This window comes from Oryzias latipes, chromosome 6, assembly GCF_002234675.1.
Source record: "Oryzias latipes chromosome 6, ASM223467v1".
NCBI classification, from domain to species: domain Eukaryota; kingdom Metazoa; phylum Chordata; class Actinopteri; order Beloniformes; family Adrianichthyidae; genus Oryzias; species Oryzias latipes.
This window is the reverse complement of record NC_019864.2, coordinates 14,027,822-14,051,933: the sequence shown is the minus strand read 5'-3', so window position 1 is coordinate 14,051,933 and position 24,112 is coordinate 14,027,822.

The window sequence follows — 24,112 nt, the reverse complement described above, 5'->3', positions numbered from 1 at the left end:
TGCTCATATATATGTCCTACTATACTTGTGCGTGTGAGCAGAAGAGGCAACAAGTCTGTCAGAGGGCTGATAAATTCATGTAGCTTTGAAAGGGAGAAATGGATAATCTGGGGTAGAATGAAATCTAATCAGAAAAGAGCCTCAGTTCTGATTGATAGTTTCAATTAAGTTGCTCTATCAGATTGGTAACAGGCTGGCCAACTTCTGTTGTGTTTTTTTTCCCCCGTGCAATTATTGCCAGAAGCTATCCAACAATACCTGACGCCTTCCCAGAAGGAACACTGCTCCAACTCATCGTAGCAGTTTAGAGGGAAAAAAAGGAACATTCTTAAACACCTGTCATTTGTGAAGTTGCTCCATCGAAAGGCTGCAGAGTAATCTGCAAAAAAGTCTGGGAACATACTTTGTGACATCAGTGGTGCCATATGGGCTCTAATACTCATTTAAAACTTTATAGAGGTCACATGGAATGATGAAGTGAAAAATGACCGAGCTGCAATTCTGCAGTCGATGAAAGCTAACAGATGGGATATGATCATTCTGATAATCTGTTCATTCTAATTCAGTGAGCAGTACGACTTCTTAGAGTGCACAACTTCTAAAAAAAATGGATAAAAGACAGTAAACAAGAGCCATTAATGTACCTAGTATGTCATGATTAGGGTCAGGTCGACAGTAGGTTGATCGATACTTGGTTTGAATGAACACAACATGCTTTTACTCTGGAGGGTGAACTCAATCGCGCAGAATGTCATAGCTACAGCAGCAGCTTGCTTGGAGGAGGTATTTTGCGTGAAATGAGCAAAAAAGCACAAAAATGAAAATTGCTTGTCCTCTGACCATTATAACCACCAAATAAAGCACCTTTGCTTCTTTTTTTTACCATGTGCACTGAAAACACATTTTCCTATTTTTTTTATTTAGATTTTGCATTTCCTCTGCAGCCTTCTTAATTCTTACCGAGACTTATGATTCTTTGCTTAACTTTCACTCTTTGGGTTTCTGCATAGTCTGTCTGTGTTAACTTTGATTCTGAATAGCACAAAGGTTTACTTGAAGGGAAACAAAGACACTCACTTTAGACGGACGGACCCTTTAAACCTAGAGTCATTGGGCTACGTGAGTGCTTTATGGCTTGTTGGCCAAATGCTGTTGTCATTTTTTAGCCAACGTTGATTTCTAATTGAATTTTAACATTGATCATATTTTATCTCAGGGCTTACATTCTATAGGACATTATAAAAATACAAGGAAAGGACGTAGCCACTATTTCTGTCCTGAAATCCTCTAAACAGATAGTGTCTTGAGTTAGAAGCCGTATACTTCAAGGTCCTTTATGGTTGATGTAACTGGCGATCTGCCCAAGGCGTACTCTGCCTTTGCCTGAAGACAGCTAGTATGAACTCAAGCTGGTTTAACAGAGCTATTAAACCCTGTGACCCTGATTTGGTTGAAGTTGTCATAGTAAGTGGTTCAATGCACTCTTCGTTACTCAATGTTTGGAATTTGTGTAAAGCCCATAGGTTTTTGAGAGATATATGTCAATTTGTTCATACAAGTTTGATTAAATAATTCAAACTTGTATTATAGCTTACTGCGACACTACAACAAAAACAGTAAAAATGTATATTCATGCTTGCTGGTATTCATAAAGTCACATGCTCTTATTTCATGTTTTCATTTTGGTTTTCATGCTTGTAATATTTAATTTTGGGGAAAAGATATAGATGTTAGAATTTGTTTATACCCATTTGGTTTACTGTAAGGCAAGAGGTTTGATTGACACATCTTCAGAATATCTCAATAGTCATTCTAAATGCCCCAAATTATCAGGAGAAAACACTTTCAAGATGTAAAAAAAAAAGACACCAACAAGTAGCAAGAATATCAAGATAAATTGTTGTATTTTAACTAGACAAATTGTTGTATTCTAACTAGACACATGGAGGAAGATGTCTTGAGACAAACAGTACTTCCATGTTGCAAATGTTGTTAATGCAACATTAGAAGCTAATGGGCTGTTTAAAAGCACAAACAGGAAATGTAGCCTATATCTGCCAAAGGGGGGGCAGAACATTTATAATTTTCAAATTCAAATAATTATAAATTAATATTTTGACATTTCTTGGCCTTTTTAATTTGTGCCCTGATAATCACTCACTGTAAGTTGCATAAACTTAGTCGTTAATCAGTCAAGTCTTGGTCCAATGCCAATGTCAAACTCTCCACCTCTGTGTGAAACTGCTCCGTCTTAGTGAGTACATAGACAACAAGACTAAGGCTCCAACGTAGTACGATTTGCCAGTGTCACGCAGAGACAACTTTGAGTTACATGTTGGACAAATTACAAAACAGGTTTTTGGCTGTGCGGCAAGCTGGCATCATGGAGTCATATGAGTGACAGCTGCCTGACCAGGTCTTAAGATTACACAGCACTTCTTTTGCCTCTGTTGGTTAGTTTCATTCACAAACTGGTACCACTGTGGTTATAGTTCCTTCATGACAGAGATTGAAAGACAGGTTTGCTTTTGTAAGTCTGTTGGACTTTTCCTAGGTCAGAAGTGGCATTAAGGTTTCACACCTTTAATCAGTTTGGATTACTTTTACAATGCTCTCTGAGATGGACTACACTGTTTATGCTTGTTAGTGCCCGAAAAAAGGTTTGATCAGACTAAAAATGCAATTCTGCTCATCTGTTGGCTGGTTTTCTCAGTCAAACACTAACATTTTTGGTTTGCTACTACCCTTAAGCTTTGTGCACAATCTGTGTGCTGTGACTCTGTCGAAAGTTTATGGACACCTTTTAACATGCCAAGAGAACCAGGGTTCAGTGTTTGGTGAGTACCGTAGTTCATGTAACCTTTTTCCTGCAGGGGAATCGATATATGAGGTTCTGATGCCAAAACAGTTTCATAAAGCAAATAAACAGTTTCATTTTTTCGTGACCCGTAACTCAAGATTTATTGAAAGAAACAACTAGCCAAAGGAAGGGAACACAGTGGATGCTCCTTTAGAAAACTTTGCAGTCCAAAGGGCTACCACCACAATAACTCTGCACTCCTGAAACTTTACAGTTCAATAGAAAAAAAAGTTAATATTTCATTTTCCATCAATAATTCATCTGGCTTTTTCCCTTTGCTGTCTGAATTTCACTACGGTTATTCTAGCCTCTCATTCTAAGTGCTTTTGGATGTAAATAGATGTGCTGTATGCATTCTACTGTTGATGACTATGGGTATGTTAGCCTATAGGTATATTTCACATCTCTCACTGCTCTGTCTGGTGGGGTGGGGGTGAGGGTACCTGTTTGGAGAGTTGTCCCAGATGATTCACATGTGCTGTCGGAGACTTTCTTGTAACAAGCTCCCACTTTGCATGGCAAACATCAGTGGGCAATCATGCAAGAGTAGGATGGAAGCCAGGAGAGTGCCCGGCTCACAGACTTTTATCTCTTTTCCACAGCAGGCATGCTCCACCTATTTGGTGCAACTGAGATTGCCCCAGAATTAAAATAGCCTTACATTAATGGAGTGGCTGGTCTGCCGTCACCTGATTTGTTGAAAATGCCCTTTAACAAACCCAGAGGAGCTCTTGGTTCAGTCCCTGAGGGGCATAAAGGAAGATTGCACCACAAAGCAAATGGGCAAATGATGTCTCTGAGCTGCTGCTGTTATTGTTTCCCCTTCCCTTTCAGAGGAATTGTAATAATGGCTGGAGTTTATTCTTATTCTTTCATTTAATCCGTTAGCATTCATCTATTCTTAGGGTGATATCGTTTGGTTGGACCATGATGCATCGCTCTCTGAGCAGTGACAGACGGCATGGATCCGGTCACTTGGGAGAATCTGTTCCCTTAGCAGAACAGTGAGTGAAAGGGAAGCAGCCAAGGCTTTACAAGCAGATGAAATGCATAAATCACCAAAAGGACAGGTTTTGAAGAAATGTGAGAATGGGGGGGGGGGGGGGGGGGGAGACACGATGCAGCAGAAGAAATTAGGTTAAAACAAAACAAAAAAGAGAAAGCAAAGGGACACACAGGAACTGATCAACAGGCATAGTGAGGTAAATAAATCATGTGTGTAGCAGCTAAAGTTTCAGTCTGTCCATCTTATTAAATGCAAAAACAAACTCAGCCATTTTTCTGTGTAATCTTTGGTTAATGAACTTTTTATGGAGCAGTTCAGAACAAATATCAAATTGCCCAGAAACAACGATAACAGCACCATAAAGTATATCTATATATATCTCTAGTTTTAAGTAAACACGTGGAAGCATAAAGACATGTAAATTGATTGCTGAAGGGTAAAAAGTTGTGGGTTTTTTTCCATCAGAATTGTAAGGTGCACATACTTTATTTTGAAAAGGAGTTTTCTATTGTTTTGCTGTCAGTGTTGTTTGTCATTTCGATGGCTGAAAGAACCAAGTATGTCATTCTTTTTCACTTCAGCAAAGCAGAGTTAATGGAAATGAACCCTTTAACACTGGAACTTTAGCTACAGTGTTGACATTGCTTCCACTGCAGTAACCCTTCTCGGTAATTCAGGTTACCTTATTCAAGCTAATTCTGAAGCCCAGAAAAACAGTCTTGCACTGATATGCAACACTTTACAGTAACTGCTTACACAATCAACGTATATCAGTAGATTATGTCACTGGGGACCCAAAATGCAGGAGACTTGGCTTGGTGGCAGAAACTTAGATATTTAATAAATAAACTTAAACACGACAAAAACCACAGAGAAACAAAAAAGTAGCAAAGCAGAACAGATTACCTAAAATGACAAGCTGAAAACCAGAGACTTTAATACACTGAGGATTTTGTTGTCTTTTTTCATGCTTTGTTGGCTTTCACATCAGCAAAAAAAAAAAAGATTTTGAAAATAAGTTTCTTCTAGACAATGCTGGAGTGGAAGACATGGAGGAAAAAGCAGGAAACACTCCGAGATTCTCATTTTCTTTTCGTGTCTGGACAACAGTACAATCTGCTTTGGCTTTAGTCCCAGTCCTCCTTTGAATTCACGCTCACATGATGTAGGATTAAAGTGCCTGATCCAAACAGACGGGGAGAAAAGAGAGGAAAGAGAGCCGACCCTTCAACTTTATGTTAAACACTCCTCTGGATTGATGAGCAGCCTCCCTCTTTAAGTTAACATTAATCTGTCCTTTTCTGTTGCTCTGCAGGTTCATTAGTGCAAAAGTGGCTTCATTTAGACTTGACATTTAGGGTGGCATTTTATCTAAAGCGTTTATGTCAATGACAAAATATAGATTAGTTACAACGCTGTGGAGCAAAGTGTTTATTATTTTAAAAAAAGGAACTTTTACGCCTTATGGTGAAAGGGGTTCTTACCACTGACTAGGGGTGTGTGTTGCAAAAGTCTGGCAATACAATACGTATCATGATAATGTACCGGAACACATTTTCATTTTTTCAATTTTTTTTTTTTCTTTGTAAAATTAAGGAATATTTCTTCTTAAAGAGAACCATCAACATTGTCCAATTTCTGCAACAAAATATTTTTCATTATAAGCCAACAGCATTTTGTCTGATGCTTCGTGCTAGACGCTGTGCAGCTGCACTGCTTCACTTATCTGAGCCCACCCGCTACAATACACGTTTTTTATGTTACTGGCAGAAACATGACACTGAGTTTCCCATCCCAAGTAAAAACTAAGTAGTGCATGTCTCAAAACAACAAAACAAGCTGCTTCTCACTGAGATCTAGTAGTTGTTTTGTGCAGTGTAGAGCTGCTCAAAGGGGCTCAGTGTACGGTGCTGCCAACTAGCTGTCGGGGGTTTTAGTGGAAAACAAGAGTCAGCAGCTGAAGGACGCTCATAAATAATTAAATAAATATAATTTTGACAGCATTTTGAATCGATACAGGTATCGCCAAATGACATATTGCAAAATATCGCCAAAACTATTTTTTCCTTCACCACTACCACTGACCATAACTTTTTCACAATGCCAATGACACCCCGCACTAGGGGTGGTGGGAATCAATTATTAGATGTATTGATTATGATCCACAAACAATTCTGAATTGTTTTTTGAATTTGAAATAACCAAGAATAAAAAAATTCATATTTTATATAATGTTAAAGTATTAAGTGGAACTTAAACATGCAGCATGTTTTTTTACTTAGACATTTTTGAAAAATACATTAACATTGATGCCTCTGCGTACTGTGTGATCTTACTGGCCCAGACTTTGCTAAAAGTTTGTTTGGAAGCATTTGGCTTTTTTGTGTCTATGGTCATAGGTCTCTGGACAAAAGTTGTGCCGTGTGTAAGCTGTGTCATACCAAAATTAAGTATGTAGGGAAGACAACAAACATGTTAAATCCGATGGCATGCTTCCATCCCGAGGTGTCTAAAGATTCCCAACTCTACAGTGCACACATTCACTAAGACACTTTCCTATTTGAGAAAAATTGAATTTTTAAAGCTATTTTTTGATGGATGTAATCTCATATTTGCCTTAATATCCAGTGTTTATAACTTTAGTGTTTGCACATCTGTCTTTAGAGTTTAGGTTAACTTGTGGGTTAACATAAGTTTGGGTTCTTTCTCTGCACATCTTTTTGGCACTCAAGTGTATACAGACTTAGCTCCCTTTCTCCTAATTCCACTAAGAGGTAAGAGTAAGTGAAAACTTACCGACTTGAAGTTCGAACTTCCTGGGCTTGCCTCACTCGTGGATTTCACTCCAGGTAAGGAGCACCTGCAGGGCTATGGCAATGCATTCTAGCACAAAATGGATTCCATTATGTCAAAAGGCTCAACAGCGCTCAGTTTATGACATAAAATGGCATTGAAGCTTTAGTGAGCCGGCCCGCAACCCAGTGAGCCACCGGAAGTAGTTTGGAGCTGTTTTCAGCGCTTTCTGTCTCTCATGACAGTTTTTCTTGTTTTTGGGGGGTTTCTTTATGATAAAATGTTACTGTTTTTGATCAATCAAAACCTATGATATATACCTGGGGTTTAAGATTCCCTCAAACTTCCATTGAATTTGTTAACTTTGTCCAAGGGTATACTGGGTACTTTTTCTTTTTTTTTCTTCTTCAACTTTTTAATATGGTTTGAACTATGAAGAGGCACAAAGTTAACATAAAGTTATAAACCTTTACCAGTGGATCTAAAGTTTTCTAGCAGTACTCGGGCTTCTTTGCAGCTTTCTGCTCCAGCATGACCTTCTCACTGAAACGGACAACTACTATTCTATCAGCCCCTTAGAAGTCAGCCACTTCCTGTTGCAGAGCAACATCTGTTTACGTTAGCAGTGTCAAAGATTGTCCACCGAGGCGTGGGAACTGAAGACAGTGCATGGAGGGGACCCCAGTCCTTCAGAGGGACCAACAAGTGCAGGGCAAGGCTCAGTGTTGGGCGGGAGAGACACGTACTGGACACAGTCACCACACACATTCACACATTCAGGCTCCCTACCACAGGCACTCAGCCTTCACAGCACTCCACTTTTTTCATCTTTTTTTTTATCTAAACAGGCTTTTACCATTGGGAATAAATGTTACGGGAAATGTGACGTCTTCTAACTGTGATAAAATAGTCAAACATCAACAGTCAAGATCCATGACAAATGTAATTGAAGAAATGTTACAATTATTGTTCTTCCCCCTCCTGCTTTTTCCCGATAAATGCTTCAGTAAACCTCTTTTGTTCCCAATGCATCTTTAGTATGTTGGTCGCATTAGAACTCTAGCCTTCCTTGCAGTTGTTTAATAAACCCTCTTATTTGCTTTCTTGACTGAGTCCCTAATAACGCAGAACCTTATCCTGTTCTCAAAAGCCTCTGGAGGCCAATCAGAGAGGGAATTCCCTTTTTTAAAAGAAATGAGCTGTCAAAGACTACAAAGACCATTAGTCTCTGAAGGCTTGCTCTGCGTTCACAGTGGACTTCACATAGAGCACTGACATTTTCTGTCATTTGAGCGTTTTCGACACAGACTAAGATGCCCTTTTGGAGCCATGTTTGGCATTTCTTCAAAGTAATTAGTCCATGTTCAATTACTTTAGTTTAAAATAAGTGAAAATGACTTACTATATAGTAAGATGTTAGATATGACTTTAGGATATTCTAAAACTAACTTTGCTTCTCCACATTTAATAATTGCAACCATGGTGCTATTATTTCAAAAATGTTTCCTTCTGCAAGAAATAAAACTACAATGCCAAGAAGTGGATAGTATCCAACTTAAAGCCTTTACACTTTAAACCAATAAACAAGCTGGGAACCTGGCTAACATTGGAAATGCACCCAAATTGTCAATAATTACAGCGTCTACAGGTGCAAAACACCATGTACACCAGAACACCAGCTGTTCTCTGTAAGTTACAACTCCTAGGTAGAGAATTCCAATCATTTTGTTAGGTTCACAATTTTATAATTTTCTTCTGTCGGTTACTTTAATGAATGCCATCATTTAGGTACGGTCCTTTAGAAAAGGGTTCCAATGTTGGAACATTATGGGTTCCTATTCTTTCTAATTTTAAGTTACTTTTTTATTTTCTCTTTATAGAAATTTGAATACTAACCTGGAGATTTGGAAGTGTCCTGACCTGCCAGAAATGACCACAACTATTGCGTGTCATGTTGGATATCTATTTTATTTTGAATGACTAAAATAAGAAAGAAATTGCAGACATACAAAATCTTTGCTAGAATCTTTGAATTTTCAGACTTTGTTGTACACCATTTTTGACTTAGTATTATTTGGCCTCCAGAGATTTCTATTTAGAAAAACATTGTATGTGTTAATTTATCTCCTTTTAGACTCTCTTTTCCCACAGCACATAAACAGAAACCTTATAGTAATGATTACAGCACACGCTCATAGGCATCAACTAATTTGACCAATTAAGTGTGTGGGCTGACATCCTGACATCCCCACTAAAGCATTTTCAAGGGATGGCAATGATCAACATAAAGTAATATGACAACTGAGCAGAACACAAAAAAACCTGTCAGCCCTCCAGAAATGTTAAAGCATGTCAAACGACAAAATAGTTTACATGTTATAATTTATTGTCTCTGTATATAAAAGTATTTTATGTCACATGATGCCCCCATGCATGCCCCACTCTAGTACTGCCAGAAGTATAATTTCTCCCTGTGGGAATGTGGCTCCTGCCTGCACTTCACATTTAATGGGCTACTGCCATGAAGTGACAGAAAAGACAAGTCTATCTTCCACAGCTGCTACCTTTTCATTAAGGTCTGTCTTCACCTTCTGTGCCACAAAGATCAGCACCTCTGTCCAGGTGTCTGTCATGCCGCTAGGGGATCTTCATTGCATCTAATCTGCTCCTCCAGTTGAGGTCAGGATTAACATCCTGATCCATGCAAATGTATATATCATAGTCATAAAAGCTAGATTGGGATATTCACTCTATCCAATGCACCGAGGGTGACTTCACTTAAACGATGAGCTCTAAATCCCTCCCTTTGGTCGGATTTTTCATCCTTTTAAGTAGTTGAATGTTGATTTAATGGGTTTGGCTGATGGTATTATTCAATTCTTTCAGCCATTTCTGCTCATACAATGTATCCAGCAAGGGTGTACTTGTTGAGAACGTATGCTCACAGGTTTTACTGCCAGCTACAGACCCAGACTTTAATGTTGGCCAAGAACCCTGAATCTGAAAACTTTACATTTTCGCTGTCTGTACTTAAAAATATAAGGGATATCTGTATCAAATGTGAGTGAAGTTAAAATTAAACATGACTCGTGCTTATTTCAACGAAGGTCACGGGGATGAGAGAACAGCAGTCACCCCAGCTGTTGCAGGAGCACACTGTTCTTGCAGGCTCAGAGAATATGAGCTAATCCATCTCATCTTCTTTACACAGAGTGACGAATTCATGCAGTCAAACAGAATTTAGAGAAGAATGAACTGCAGGGTAAACTGCAGGTAAAATATAATTATCAGTTCAGAGGTTTGTTGTAGACATAGTGCTGCAATAATTTTAGTAAAGGTTGTAACACGAGAACTGTGTGTTTTTGTATATATATATATATATATATATATATATATATATATATATATATATGTGTGTCATATATCATATATTAACAGTAACAGTAATATTTTTTGCAGGTATTGTGGTTTATCAGATATTGTAGTTGTATAGTAGCGCTAAAAATAAGTCATAAGCTCCTACAATCAAAAAAGAATTCTGTCTCTCAAAGACCTGTTACTTTAAGATGGTTTTTTTGTTAATCTTCCTCTCATTATCTGCATGAAAGACACTTGTCCACACCGTGAAAGAGTCAGACTGAAACATCTGCATGATGAACAAGACCAAAGAGGTTTCAAAGCACACCAGGGTTAAGATTGCAGAGCTTATTAAGATGGGGATGAACAAATCTACAATAAGCAAGGAACCTCTGGTCAGTGACTTCAATAGAGCCCGGACCACAGTGGGGTACTATTTGTAACACACAACACTATCGTGGGTTAATAACCTGCAGTGCTCCCAATGATCACCTGGGAACAAAGTAATGACTACATTAAAAGTCTTTCCAGTTTCTGGAGTGGTCTAACTATTGTCTGGACCTCAGACCGATAGAGAATCTGTGGAGGCCCAGCAACAGCCCCAAAATATACCAGCTCTCAAGAAGACCTGCATGGATGTTACAGCTGAGGCCGTAATTTTCTTTTCTTTGTGCATTTGGAGTGTTTTCTGGCTCTTATTTTCTTTTGTTGTCTGCTGCAGTGGGATGTTTTGTCTTTCTTTTCTTTTTCCCTCCTATCTTTGTTTGCCGATTGTTGCCCAAATTGTCCGGAGCACCTGATTTGATGAGTAAAATCCAGCTCTAAGTTTAAATACTGCCACATCATTTGTCTATATTGGTTGTTTTTGTTTAGTTTTACGTTTTTCTGTAAATAAATGCCCATCTTATTTTCTGCCTGGGTTTGTTTGTGAGAGTTTTTGAGTTGTTGTGGTATTTAATTTGTTCCTTTTACCTTTATGTTACATCCTTTTGGAAGCCACTAGACAGGGGCGTAACATTGGATGAATGAACCAAAGTAGTAACCAGTGTTTGGAAATGTAGTGAAGATCTACAGGAAACATTTGACCACTGGCATTGCTAACCAGGGATTCATTACAAAGTACTGAGATGAGCTTTTGTTGGATACCATTGTTTTATTTTTTTATCACTTCACTGTTGGTCACATCTATGTAGATAATCCAAACCCCCTTTATGTCTGATTTTATTTACTGTTGATACGGTTGTTGACTCACCAACTCCTCTCTAAAATGTACATCCTGTCATCAATGATGAAACACATCATGACATGGCATCACATAAATTAAAAGAATGTTTGAAATGCAGGAAGAAGCAAAAATATCGTTCATACAAAGTTTAGTTATCAGAAGTGTTCTTCAGTAAGAGACATTTGCTTTCACAGTGAATTAATCATGCTGTCAGCATGCAGGAAGTGGAAGCTCTCAGGCTGTTTCTGCATTTCTCCAGAATATGAATTGATGGTACTTCATACGGGCAGAACTCCAAGCAACACTGTGCACAGAATTGAATCTGTAAAGGAGATGCCGATAAGACAACTGACACTAGTAGAAATTTTTAGTAACTTTGACATTCTTTTTGAAAATGTAGCAAATGCTAAATGTGTTGCTTCAAGTAAAATGGAAATAAGGTTGTTACTGGGATGGGAAAAGAGATGGAAAAAAGTGTGGTGTAGTAAAACATCATGGTTACACGCTTGGTTATGCATGAACATTAAATTAGGTAGGTTAAGAAATAAAAATAAAGTTTAACATGAGGGTTGAATTGGATTCACAGCTGTTGGGTCTTTTAGGTTTTCCGTATCAAATTATGTGGCACAAATAAAAAAGACATTTCATTTTCTTCTCACAAGATGCAGCTCAGATTTTTTTAAACATATTTTTAATGTTTGATGTGATAAGCCACAGCAACTCAGGGGCATCCTAACAGCCTCTTCAGGAGGCCATGCAGAAAGGAGACCTGCATGATTAAACAGACAGTTTAGATTGTGGTTCCACTTCAGTGAGTTGGATTTTAATTTTCTTTCCTAGGTAGTTGATTGGTAGTAATTGGATTTTGCCAGGCATGTTAAAAAGTCAGAGGGAAACACTAACAAACAAAAGAGCTGACAACTGTTCAGTCTTACAACAACAAAAAACAAGAGGATTATAGCCATATGTGCAATAAACTAGTTGTTTCCATTGGTTTGCCTCCTTTTTTTTCTTAATTCAACAATAAAAAGGTTGTACAATGATGGGTTGTTTTCAAGACTGTAGCATGATGGTGGACAATGATTGATAACCTTATAGAGGACAGATCTAAGAAAAAAAAATGCAGATTATGGTGCCAAACATAGCTAGCAGATGGCAAGCAACAGGGCCCTGCCTGTCCAAAGTAGAGGGTGGACATGTGGCAGGAAAGAAGAGTCAGGATGGATAATGTTAGGCCGTATGTCTATGACAAAAATCGCAAAGGTGGAACTCTTCTGCTTTACATAAGGACTGCTTGGGAGGAGACTGTATGCAACAATTTGAGCTTTAAAGTCAAGAATGGGCCGTACGGTGGCTAGCGCCCTTGCCTCACAGCAATAAGACCCCCAGTTCAATTCCTGGCTGGGGAACCTAAACCAGAGCACCAATAGGGGACCTTTCTGTGTGGAGTTTGCATGTTCTCCCTGTGCATGCATGGATCCTCTCCGGGGATTCCAGCTTCCTCCCACCGTCCAAAAACGTGCCTAATGGGTTAATTGGTTAAGCCAAATTGCCCCTAGGTGTGTGTGTGCATGGGTGTGTGATTGTGGCCCTGTGACAGACTGGCGACCTGTCCAGGACGTCCCCTGCCTTTACCCACGAGTGGCAGGGATAGGCTCCAGCAGCCCCGTGACCCCGAAAGGGACAAAAACAGGTTCAGAAGATGAATGAATGAGTGACAAGAATTTTTTCTGAAATTTTATTTTGTTCTGAGATCTTTGTCAAATCTCTTCTTTTCATGCTATTGCAGACCTCTGCTTTTGCTTTAACAGCCTTGCTCCACTTGTGATGTAGGTCTGCATCGCAATTGGTGTAGATGCAAGAGCGAAACCAATTCAGTGTTTTACCTCAGTTTTGAGGTCACCTGAAACTGTCTCAATACAGCAGAGAAAATAAAGTGACACATTTACCCAAATGACTTTTTTATGTTTTCTTTTCACCTGAAAAAAAAAAACTAGTTTTACATCTCAGCAAGGTATAATTTAAAAAATGTTGATCCTTTCTGGTTGATGTTTATTATAACCAACTATGAAAACTCAAGATAACTTTCAGGAGACATTAGATAACCAAAAGTATGAACATGTGCAGAACTCGAGGCCTGTCTGGGAGTTTCTTTTCTTATATTCCCACATTAATTCAGCGTGTCATAGAGGCAATCAGTCTGTCACACTGCTGAGGTGCTATAGAGCAGGGTGCTCTGACAGCCGTCTTCATATTTCCTTCATTCTTCAGTCTGGTGTCTATTATCTTTTTCTTCACAATACTCCACAAAGTCTCTTTAGGGTTTATGTCAGATAAGTTTCTTGGCCAATCAATCACAGCAATCAAATAGTTAATAATCCTCATTTCTCCTCTCTTCCTCCGGATCCCAGAAGTTTATTTATAATTCAAATGAAATGATTAATTATTTTTCTAAATAAGAAAAAGATAACTTGGAACCACTGAGCAAATGCTCAGTTCTTTTTGTCCTCTGTTCAAACTACTGGTTGAACACATAGGATGTGAAAATCAAAGTCTGTCTCCTAGTACAATCTCTGTGGTGGAGCTCTAGACACTCTGACTTCAGCAGGTGTGCTGTAAATCTCCTGCAAATTCTAGAGTGAAGTTTGATTCAAATTCATTTCAAATCTGCATTTTCTCTGTTGTTCGTTGCAACACCACCCCATCCAGTTTTCCTTCCATTAAACTCTCCATTACTGTGATCAGACACAGCTTCTTTAGTAATGACTGTTTGCGTCTTTTCTTCATTGTGCAATGTCAACACGTCTCTTCAGAGTAACAGTCAAGTTTGCAGTTTTCCTCAAGATTGTGTGGCCAAATGATCCAGTCTGGCAAACTCATTACAGGTCCATGGTACCTTTGAAGGGGTTTTGAGTTACTGATCTGATTCAGTTGTGGCACAATGACCCTAGTCTCGAACATTGAAAACATATTTCTTATTTTCTCAGATGCCGAGGGGTTTCATTAGCTAGAAGTTATAATCTTCAAATAGATGACTTAAAAACTAAAAATTGGTGTGTAACTTATCCTTATATTAGTTTTTCCTGGAACTGAATTACTAGAAAAATACACTATTTGATTTTAATGTCAATTATTGAGATTATACTACTTCTAATTGCTCTTTAGTGTGCAATGTTTTAGTGAGCTTTGAGAACAGGAACGCGTTGGTGCACATCAAGATGACTGAGACGCAAACATAAGAAGCGCTGCATCTTGTAAAAGGATGCTCTGAAGTTTGCACATACATCGAGAGACAGTCAGGCTGTTGCCAAGTGAAAAGGAGTTTGTCCACCTACACACAGAGAAGAGGAGATGTGTCCAGACCTGGTTTAGAGGCTGCTGGCTTGCTCCACAGTAGCAGGTGGTGCACATTTCTCATTTACAAGAAAAAACTAAGTGTAGGCAGGAAAGAGGAGGTGCTGTCATCTATTCCTGTTCTGAACATGCAAGTGATCTATCTGAAGCACTTTGTTCGTTTCATGGACATTTAGATTATGTGGAAGCTGTTTACTTTGGCTTTTTTGGTTTACACAATGAAAAGAGGTGACAAATGTATTAAACAGCTACATTTTTTAGTTCTTAATAATAGAAATGTTCAATTTAAATAGAATGTGGTTGAGCTGGTTCCCTTCAGAAATGATCCATTTGATCGCATTTGATAATTCAGTCAGTATTTGAGCCTCGTGTTTAAAGCTGTGTACAAAAATATTGATTACTTTTATGTAATATATATTATTCTTAATTAATGTACATTTCAAAATAAATCTGGCGTAGAAGTTGACAAGAGGGCCAAGACTCTGCAAAGGTGACTGATGCTGAATATCCTGTTTGTTTTTACTTGAGAAGATTTTTTAAAGTGGTAGTCTTTAATAGGGTGACTTAACAAAACATGAGCCAGCCAAACTGAGGCTCATCCAATCATTTGAAATGTGGTGCATGGGATCAGCAGTGGTCAGATTTTAACAAAATCTAAGCACCTCAAACTCTAAGGTGTCCATTTGTAAATTAGACCCAACTATATTTTGGCAGAGGTTTGTAATATGTATAGTCATACAAGCCATCTACAGTCCTTTGGAAGTCCTGGTCATTATTACTGACACTTTCTAATTCCAAGAGCACCTTCATGTGTTGAGGACTGCACTGTGCAACAATTGTGAGTTTTTTAACACATTTCTGTGGATAGCCAGTGCACTTCATTGAACAGATTGGAACAAACCATAAAAATTGTATTTTTTTTTCTATATTAATAAATACAGCAAATCCCAGTTGAACACTGTCACTGAATGATGAACTGTTCTTTTCAATGACACAAATTTCTTCACAAAAAGTGAAGAAACTGTCATAAAGAAGCTCGCTGTTGAAGGTTATTCACACACAAGGCTCACACCAAGTTGAAGCATGCCTTTTGATTCTTCAGTGCTCACATTTCACTTGGCTGTTTGGACCAGATACTGCTATATTACACATCTCGATATAGTTGATGGGAGCATGCACATTAGTGGTTGGTTTATCAACCAACAATTAAAAGGAAAAAGACTTACTAACTGTTGTGTTCACGCTCTTATGTTAGGTCAAGAACTTCAACCTAGGCTTCCCTGGTGTTAATTTTCCCTTGCATGCAGTTGTCCATGTGACCTACAGACAGGGTCTTGTCCGTGTTTTGAGTATCACAGTTTCCCAACTTTTAGTATATGTAAAAAATCTCTGGTGAACAGACAAACAATCAATGAATAATGCACAAAACAATACAATAAGCATTCATACATTCATTCAAAGACGTATCAAACTCACAAGGAAGGTGGGACCTCGGACCATCTGTCCCCTACCCCATCCCCAGAGGGGGGGTACCAGGCCCTCGGCGACGGCGGCCGTGTCCCTTGGGTGCTGGCTTCCTGGGCCCGGCAGTCCTCTCTCCACGCAGGGAGAGGGATCCCTGAGTTCTCTGGCAAGACCAAGAGCCGGGGATCACATCACATCTGAGCCTGGGGGTGTCCGTGTCCCTGGGGGGTGGGTTCTGGTCCTTGCCCCGAGCGCTGGGCCTCGCCAAATTTCCAACTGTGGGTGAGCCTGGTCAGGCCATGTTTACAACACTTCTTGTGGACCCCCTCTTCCCCTGGGTGTCCTCCTCCTGGGTGGGGACGGCTGGCCCCTACCTTGCTCTCTCCTAGACCAACCGTGGGCCGGGTGGGTGACTGCCTGGAGCGTGGGGTGGGTTTCCCTTGGGGGGTCCTGGCTCGTACCTGGGGTTGGGGTGGGGGGATGACCAGAACTCCTAGGTGGTGGTGGGGTTCTCGTCTGGGGCTGTGGGTGCACTTCTGGGGTGGGGCCCCGCGTTGGACCCTCTCGGCGCGGCGGGGGGGCTGCTCTCCTGGTTGGGCTAGAGCTTGCACTCTCTGTCCCTCCATGCCCCCCTGCTCTCTGGCCTTGGGGTCCCCCGTGGCGGTCCTGCTGACCCTGGCCTGGGTGGCGGATGTGATCGCATGGGTGGCAGTTGTTCTCTATCTGCTACCTTGCGGGTGTTGGGGGGGTTCTAACTGCTGCTGCGGCGGCAGCGGGGGTCTTGGTGTGGGGATGGCTGGGCACTCTCCTTCCTTCTTTTTACATTCCATCATCCATTTTAAAAAACATAAACACTCACTTGAGCACAGGTGTTAGCTCACCATTGCACAAATACTTTGCGTGATCGAATTTAATTTTTCACACTAGTTGGTTTGAAGGCATAAGTATGCGTGTGTGAACAATATTTGTTTTGTGTACATGTTGACATGTGAACATTTTTGGAGCCAACAGGTATGTTTATAACATTTGAGTGTGTGTGGGGACAGGCCCCACCCTTATAGACTTGTAGTACATCTGAACCTCACTGTAATGATTATAACCATCCAGAAACTTGTTGCTTTGTGCTGCTTCATGGTTTTCCCCCCCCCCCCCTTCTATAATCACCCTCCTACCCCCCCCCTCCCTCTAATATCCCTCTCTCTTCTTCCCTCCTTTCCTTTTACGTCTGGTCCAACACAAAAGATTTTCAAATAAAATTAAAATGAATAAAGTTTGGCCTCGATTACAAAAGGGGTTTATTCAGACGTACCTCTGGTTTGTCAGAAGATTCATAACCCCTGTTGTTAAAGTAAAATATGTCCAACACAAGAGGCCTTCAGCTCTCATCTGTCTGCCCAGCTGTTGGACAGGACCAGTAAAATAAAAAAAGACGTATCAAACCTAGGAGAATTAGATATTAAATCAATGATCGTTAAACACTGCACCTTTAGCTTCATTGTTTACATTTTTGGGACTACTGTAATGAGCAATTAGTGTAATTGCAGCGGATTAAGAAGCAGAAAAAAGCAGCCTTTCGCTGATATGTAACACTTTACAGCAGCAAAGTACTTACGCAGGCAATCAGCTGATTCTGTTGTGGAGAAAAGCGGCAATACTGCATGCACGTAATGTGTTGGTGCAAAGCTGCTTTTTTCTGCGTCAGAATCAGCTGATTCACGCTGATTCGTAAACAGTCAAAGAGTTATGGTATGTCAAAGAGCTTGCCTTATTTAGGTGTCACCGGGGATATCTACGGTGTTAAAAGGTTAACCTGTTTAGAGATGGAGCAGATCACAGGATGTTTAGAGATGGGGCGGCAGTGGCTAAGGCGCTTGAGCAGGTCGTCCAATCCTAGAAGGGTTGGCAGTTCGATCCCTGCTCCCCCCCAGTCAACTGTTGTTGTGTCCTTGGGCAAGACGCTTCATTTCACCCTCCCTAATAAGTATAATCTATTTATTTTTATCACATGATTTCCCCCTGTGACAATTTAGTTGTTTGATTTCATCCATGTTTTTGTGTTCAGTTTGATACATTTTAGTTTAAATCATATTAAGTAGTCTAGCTAGGTGTTTCTGTTCTCCAGTCATTATTTAACCAGGTTTTAGTTAGTTATCACTACAGCTATTTTAGTTTTTTTTTATTTGTCCTCTCTCTGTGCAAATAAAGTTTTTTTTTTTACTTTATCTGGTTTTAGGTCATCTGCATGTTTGTGGTTTTTCATTTTAGTATTTTTTAAGTTATGGTAATTTAACAAATTGTTGATGTTTCTGCACAACAGTGGTGCCATGCATATGATTCCCATAACCACCCATCATGGACACCCCCAGAATCAACAATAAAACTTGTTTCAAGAATGTGGCTTCTCCATCTGGCATCCACACCTGGCTGACAAAATCTTGACCCTTAAAGTATTCTTTTCAGTTTGTCATTTGAATTGTGGACGGGAGGACCAAATTCATGACTCGTACAACTCCTTAGAAAGAAAAGGATGCTGAAGATGAAAAAACTCAGATATGGATGAAAGTTTAAAATAACAGAGACTGGTGAAATGAAAGTAGTAGCACTTAAATGGAAAAACAGCACCAAGAAGAACCTTGCAAAAAAACTAAACAGAAACTAGGTTTCTACACTGGACAGACTAAGGATTGATGGGAGAGTCCAAGTGTAAACAGACAGGAAAAAAAGTAACTGAGCACACAGGAAACTACTCGTGTGAAATAGAAACAGGGAGTCAAACTAACACTGAAAAAAACAAGTAAATATGAGAATGTAAGAAACAAAATCCGAAAATCTAAGCAAAACACAATCTGACACGATGACCCACATCCCATATCTCTCCTAAACGCACACTATAATAACATTCATGCCTTCGATGCGACTTTAAATAGATTTCCCACCACACTCAGGAGGCACTAAAGGTTGCTATGCAACCAGTAGTAACTTTCTGTCTGAAAGTCATTGCTCTTTACCTGACAGCACATTGCTGCTATCTTCTAGCAATCATTAGTGTCAGTCTGATACAGCAGTTTGGTAGTAAATTGCAAATAAGCTGCAGCTGCATCAGATTTTCCATCAACTTGTCAATCCTGCATGCCTTATATTTTGAAAAGTGGACTGTTAATATCGTTTCAAACTATGTGTGTGGTTATGATGTTTTTTTTAAGTAGCTTAATTTTTTTTCATTATTTAAATGCAAAGTATGCATATTGCCTAAACTACAAATGTTTGACACGCCTGAAGACATGTGATAAAGACACGTGATTCCTCGCTATTTCTGGATCTTTTCCTTCCTGTTGATGCTCATGTGTTGGGTATGAGTGGAGCTCGCACAGCCAGGCATCCACCTCACACACTGAACTCAGAATGTGTGCAGAATTATGTTTTTTTTTTCTTTCTTTCCTTTTTCTAACACTCCCCTCCACCGCCTTCCTTCCGCTCACCCTGCTCCCACCACTTCCCCCTTGGGCAATGAGAGCAGAGATGGAAGGAGAGATGGATGATGTTATTTTGAACTGTGACATGTTTCCATGCAAGTCAGTCCATTATAATTCATAAATAATTGGCCAGGACTGTCTGTGTGAGCTATTTATAGAACTGATTGCTATTTTGACAAAAAGCACAAACTCTCGCAGCTTTATTTCTTCCGCTTTTATGCTTACCTGCCAGGAAAAATGTAACTTCATCATCAGGTTTTGTAAAACACCTCATAAAACTCTAGTCCTGTGGCTGCTTTTGTTCTCCATTCAAATAGCTGCAATAAATGCTGCTCAGTTTGTTTGGTATCGATTTAAAACCTCCATCTCTTCATACTGATGGCTTGAAACGATAAAACATGTTTAAATCCCCTTTACTGGCAGATAGAGATAATAACTCCATCTTTTTTCTGAAGAACTATTGTCCACTTAAGTTGGAAAATCAATGGAGACCAGTGAGAGCAATCTGTTGCAGACGAAAGGCACCGAGCTTGCACAGAAAATTGCCTGGAAAAAGTCGACCAGCTGCTCATTTGTTCTTCCCAAACACCACATCTCTGACTTTGCCATATCTTTCCATGGATTTGTTTCAGGTGCTGTTAATCTTAAACTCACTAAATCTCCTACTTTAAAAATAAATTAAATGGACAAAAGACTATAAATCAAATAATCCCAAATCAAGATTTCTGTATTATTGGTTTATTCTACATTTTACAGATAACTAATGAGTTGTTTCCTAAACAAAACTGTTTTTTAGGTTGACAGTGAAGCAATTTTACAATAGTTCTTCTTCATCATGATTTAATTATCAACTTTTTCTTATTTTCCAACCAACGGTTATCTTAACAAATGAAGCCAAACACATGACAGTAACTGATAACTAACACATCAGCTATTCAGAGGGTTTCTGCTCAATGAGCTAATCACTCCCAGGAGGGCAGAAGCCTACAGTTGTCCTGTCCTCTACTATGCTGAACAGCTTAAATTGGTTGAAAATGTGTTTCTTTTTTAAAAAGGTCAGATAGTTTCTGTGCCATCATATGTACTAATTACATAAGGGACCAGTCAGAACTTTGAGGGTTTTATTTTGACGTTTAACCTTTTAACCCTGGTGATGTCGTCAGCAACACCTAAATAATGCACACTCTTTGACATACTCCTGTCTCCATACTCCTGTCAGCTAATTTACACTGATTGTATAAGAACTTCACCACTGTGAAGTGTTTCATAACCATTTTTTTTTTTACTTCTGCTGGAACTAGGTTAGTTGCGTAAACAATTGAAGAGTTACGGTAGTCAGAATAATGGTAAAGCTCCAGTTTAAAAGGGTTAAAGCCAAAATTTTATTGCATTCAACTGATAGTTAATCTATCTATCAAATAATGATGATGATAGCATTTTATTTTCCGACATATACTGTACTTTAAAAGTAAAGACGGGACAAAATAATAAAATAATACAAAAATATCCAAAAGAGGAAAAAAGGCTTCTAGACCAAATGTATTACTACGCTTAGTGCACCCACTCTCTGTTATAGTCCTGTGCCCTCTCAAATGAGAACACCATCAGTTTTTCGATACTCACATACACAAATATGACTACACATTTAGATAACGATGCACATAGAAACATACACAAAATGAAACACATTTGTCATGTATTAAAACTCATTTGGCTCCATTTAAAGCTTTTTCCCCCGACACAGCCAAGTTCATCCCCACATGGTTCAAATTTATGTTCATAAATATAAATTCAGCTGACTCTGAAGCAGACAAAAGCGGCTTTTCATATCTGCCATAATGCAAGTGTTGGAGAACACTTTACTTACATTGGTCGCGTAAACAGTTTAAAAGTTACAGTATGTTCAAGAGAATGTGTTATTTAGTTGTTGCCGGCGACATCTCCGGTATTAAAGGGTTAAAGCATGACTTCATCATGATCAGAAGTATAAATATGTTTCTGTACTTTAGTGCATTTTTGCTTTCTATGAGAAGGTTCTGAAGTCCAGAATGGGAAAGGACTTGAATAGTTTGGTCGCTGATGTAAGTGAGCCATTAGAGCCTCATGGACCTCAATGTTTTTTTTTGAAAAATTGCATTGTCACATGTCTGGGAACTATGCTTACTTGAGTTAAAATGCTCTTCTCGCTCACCTAAACAGTCTGTACAATACTTGACAGCTGAAATCGAGTGCATCGTAGCATGTTAAGAATCAAAGCGTGACATCTTTAGATGTAATCACAGCTTGTTTATGGATGTTTTATTAATGTTTTTTTATTTTAGTGCATACTGCTTCTGAATGAGAATACGAAAGAATAGCTTGTTGATTGTATTAGGAAAATAAAAAGGCAAAAATAACATGTACATCTTGGTTTATCTACATAATTACAAACACAGCTCATAGGTTTCACACATGCTGTGACAAAGCAAACCACTCTGCAGCAACTCATAAAGCTCTTCATCTCCACTGCAGCGTGACAGCAGGAGAACATGGCTAGAATGCTGGATGACAAAGATGCACAGCAACAAAAAAGAGGGAGAAAATGGCATTAGTATGCAGCACAGACCTGTCTTGACTAGCTGGACCTTTGCTGAAACTCCTTCCCCAGAACATCAGATAAATTGTCTGTGGTGAATAGAGCAGCAGAGACTAATCTCTGCTCTTTTCTCTGCTCCCCACACACAGCAATCGCAAAAAACCCAAAATACAGAAGTTCTCTGAAGAAGAGGGTCAAGGTTTAACCTCCTTGCAATACTGCCATGACAGAGAAGCCGACAGCGAACAGAGGAAGATGATAGAAAGAGAAAGAGGCCGGGAACCTTATTAAGTTTTCTTGTCCACCAGCTTAGTTCTGGGGTCTTGAGTGAGTTTATCTGAAAACCCCTTGAAGCATGACAAAATTAATGAGCCTATTAGCCGTGAAATTGACTTTTCTGATAAATAGGTTGCTGATGAGAGTTTGGGGGACCAATCCGCATTACTGCTCTTTTGTTTGCAATTCATAATTACCTTTGGGCATTGGATTTTCTTAACAACTGGATTAAGGCATGTGGTAACAAAATGTTGTCACAAAATTTTTCACTTCAATTTCACTCATCACTTTTTCAGTTTGAGGTCTATTTAAGAAATGCTGCACTACCGTAAATAACCACTAGAGGCTTGGGTCAAAAGGGAGCAATTTACCAAATAATAATTTACTTTATTTCAGACTCGGATGCTCTCCATAGAAGAAGACAAATACAACATACATAATAAAAAATTAAATGAGCGTGTGTGTGTGCGTATTATGTTTGTGTATTATTTCATTTTTCCGTCCCGATGAATGTTTGTCTCTGTGTAGTTTATTGTTTTGATTTTATTAGAGCTCAAATTTCGGCTTTTTTAAAAACTGGGCATCCATGCCCTTAGACCCCATCTTTTCGGTAAAGAAAAACTCCTAAAAAAACAAAACAAAATTAAAGCTACAAGTAGCATTTAGCGGGCCCGAGCACGTGCCACCGCCTGGCACGAGCGACCGCCCCGTGAGCAACGCCCTGCTCGAGCCATTCTCGTTGTTTTTTCTTGTCCATTCTGGAGATCTAAGATAATGTTAATATGACAGCAGCCTGTGGGGGGGGGGGGGGGGGACGACGACTGTAATCTGTTTCCTTAAAGGACAAAGACTTATGCATATAGCATGAAAAAAATTCTTAAATCTAAGCCTCGTTTAGACCTGCTCAATTTCTCATCAAGTACAAGAAGGTTTTTTTCAGATTAAGAAACAAGCAATGATGATAATTGCTATCACTGTTCCTAAGAATGAGAACAATAGAACTCATTCAATTTCCACTACAATGTCTAGATGAGTGTCAGCTATGTCTGATAACTTGGCCAATTAGCTGGACCGGGATCTTGCAAAGTGCAGAGGGTTTACGTCCAGTGTGATGAGTCTGTGGACGGCAACAGTACAGCATAGCCTTTGGTTTCCACAAGAGAAGAACTCCTGACACATCTGCCCTAACAGACAACTACAAGAGGAGTTGAAATGTATAACACGGTGAAGGAGTTTTTGTGCAGAAAAAGGTACCATTAGAAAAGCCAGTAGCTGTGACTGCAGACAGGTTTCATCACTCACTCTTCTTCTTCTTTCTCTTTCGGCTTTTCCCATCAGGGGTCGCCACAGCGAATCATCCTTTTCCACCTCACTCTATCATGGACATCTTCTACCCTAACATTAGCCAACTTCATGTCCTCTGTTAAGACATCCATGTATCTCCTCTTTGGCCGTCCTCTTGCCCTCCTGCCAGGCAGCTCCATCTCCAACATCCTTCTACCAATATATCCACTATCCCTCCTCTGAACATGTCCAAACCATCTCAGTCTGGCTTCTCTGACTTTGTCGCTGACACAGGCAACATGAGCCGTCCCTCTGATGTACTCGTTCCTTATCCTGTCTAACCTGGTCACTCCTAAGGAGAACCTCAACATCTTCATCTCCGCTACCTCCATCTCAGCCTCTTGTCTCTGTCTCACTGCTACCGTCTCTAACCCATAGAGCAGAG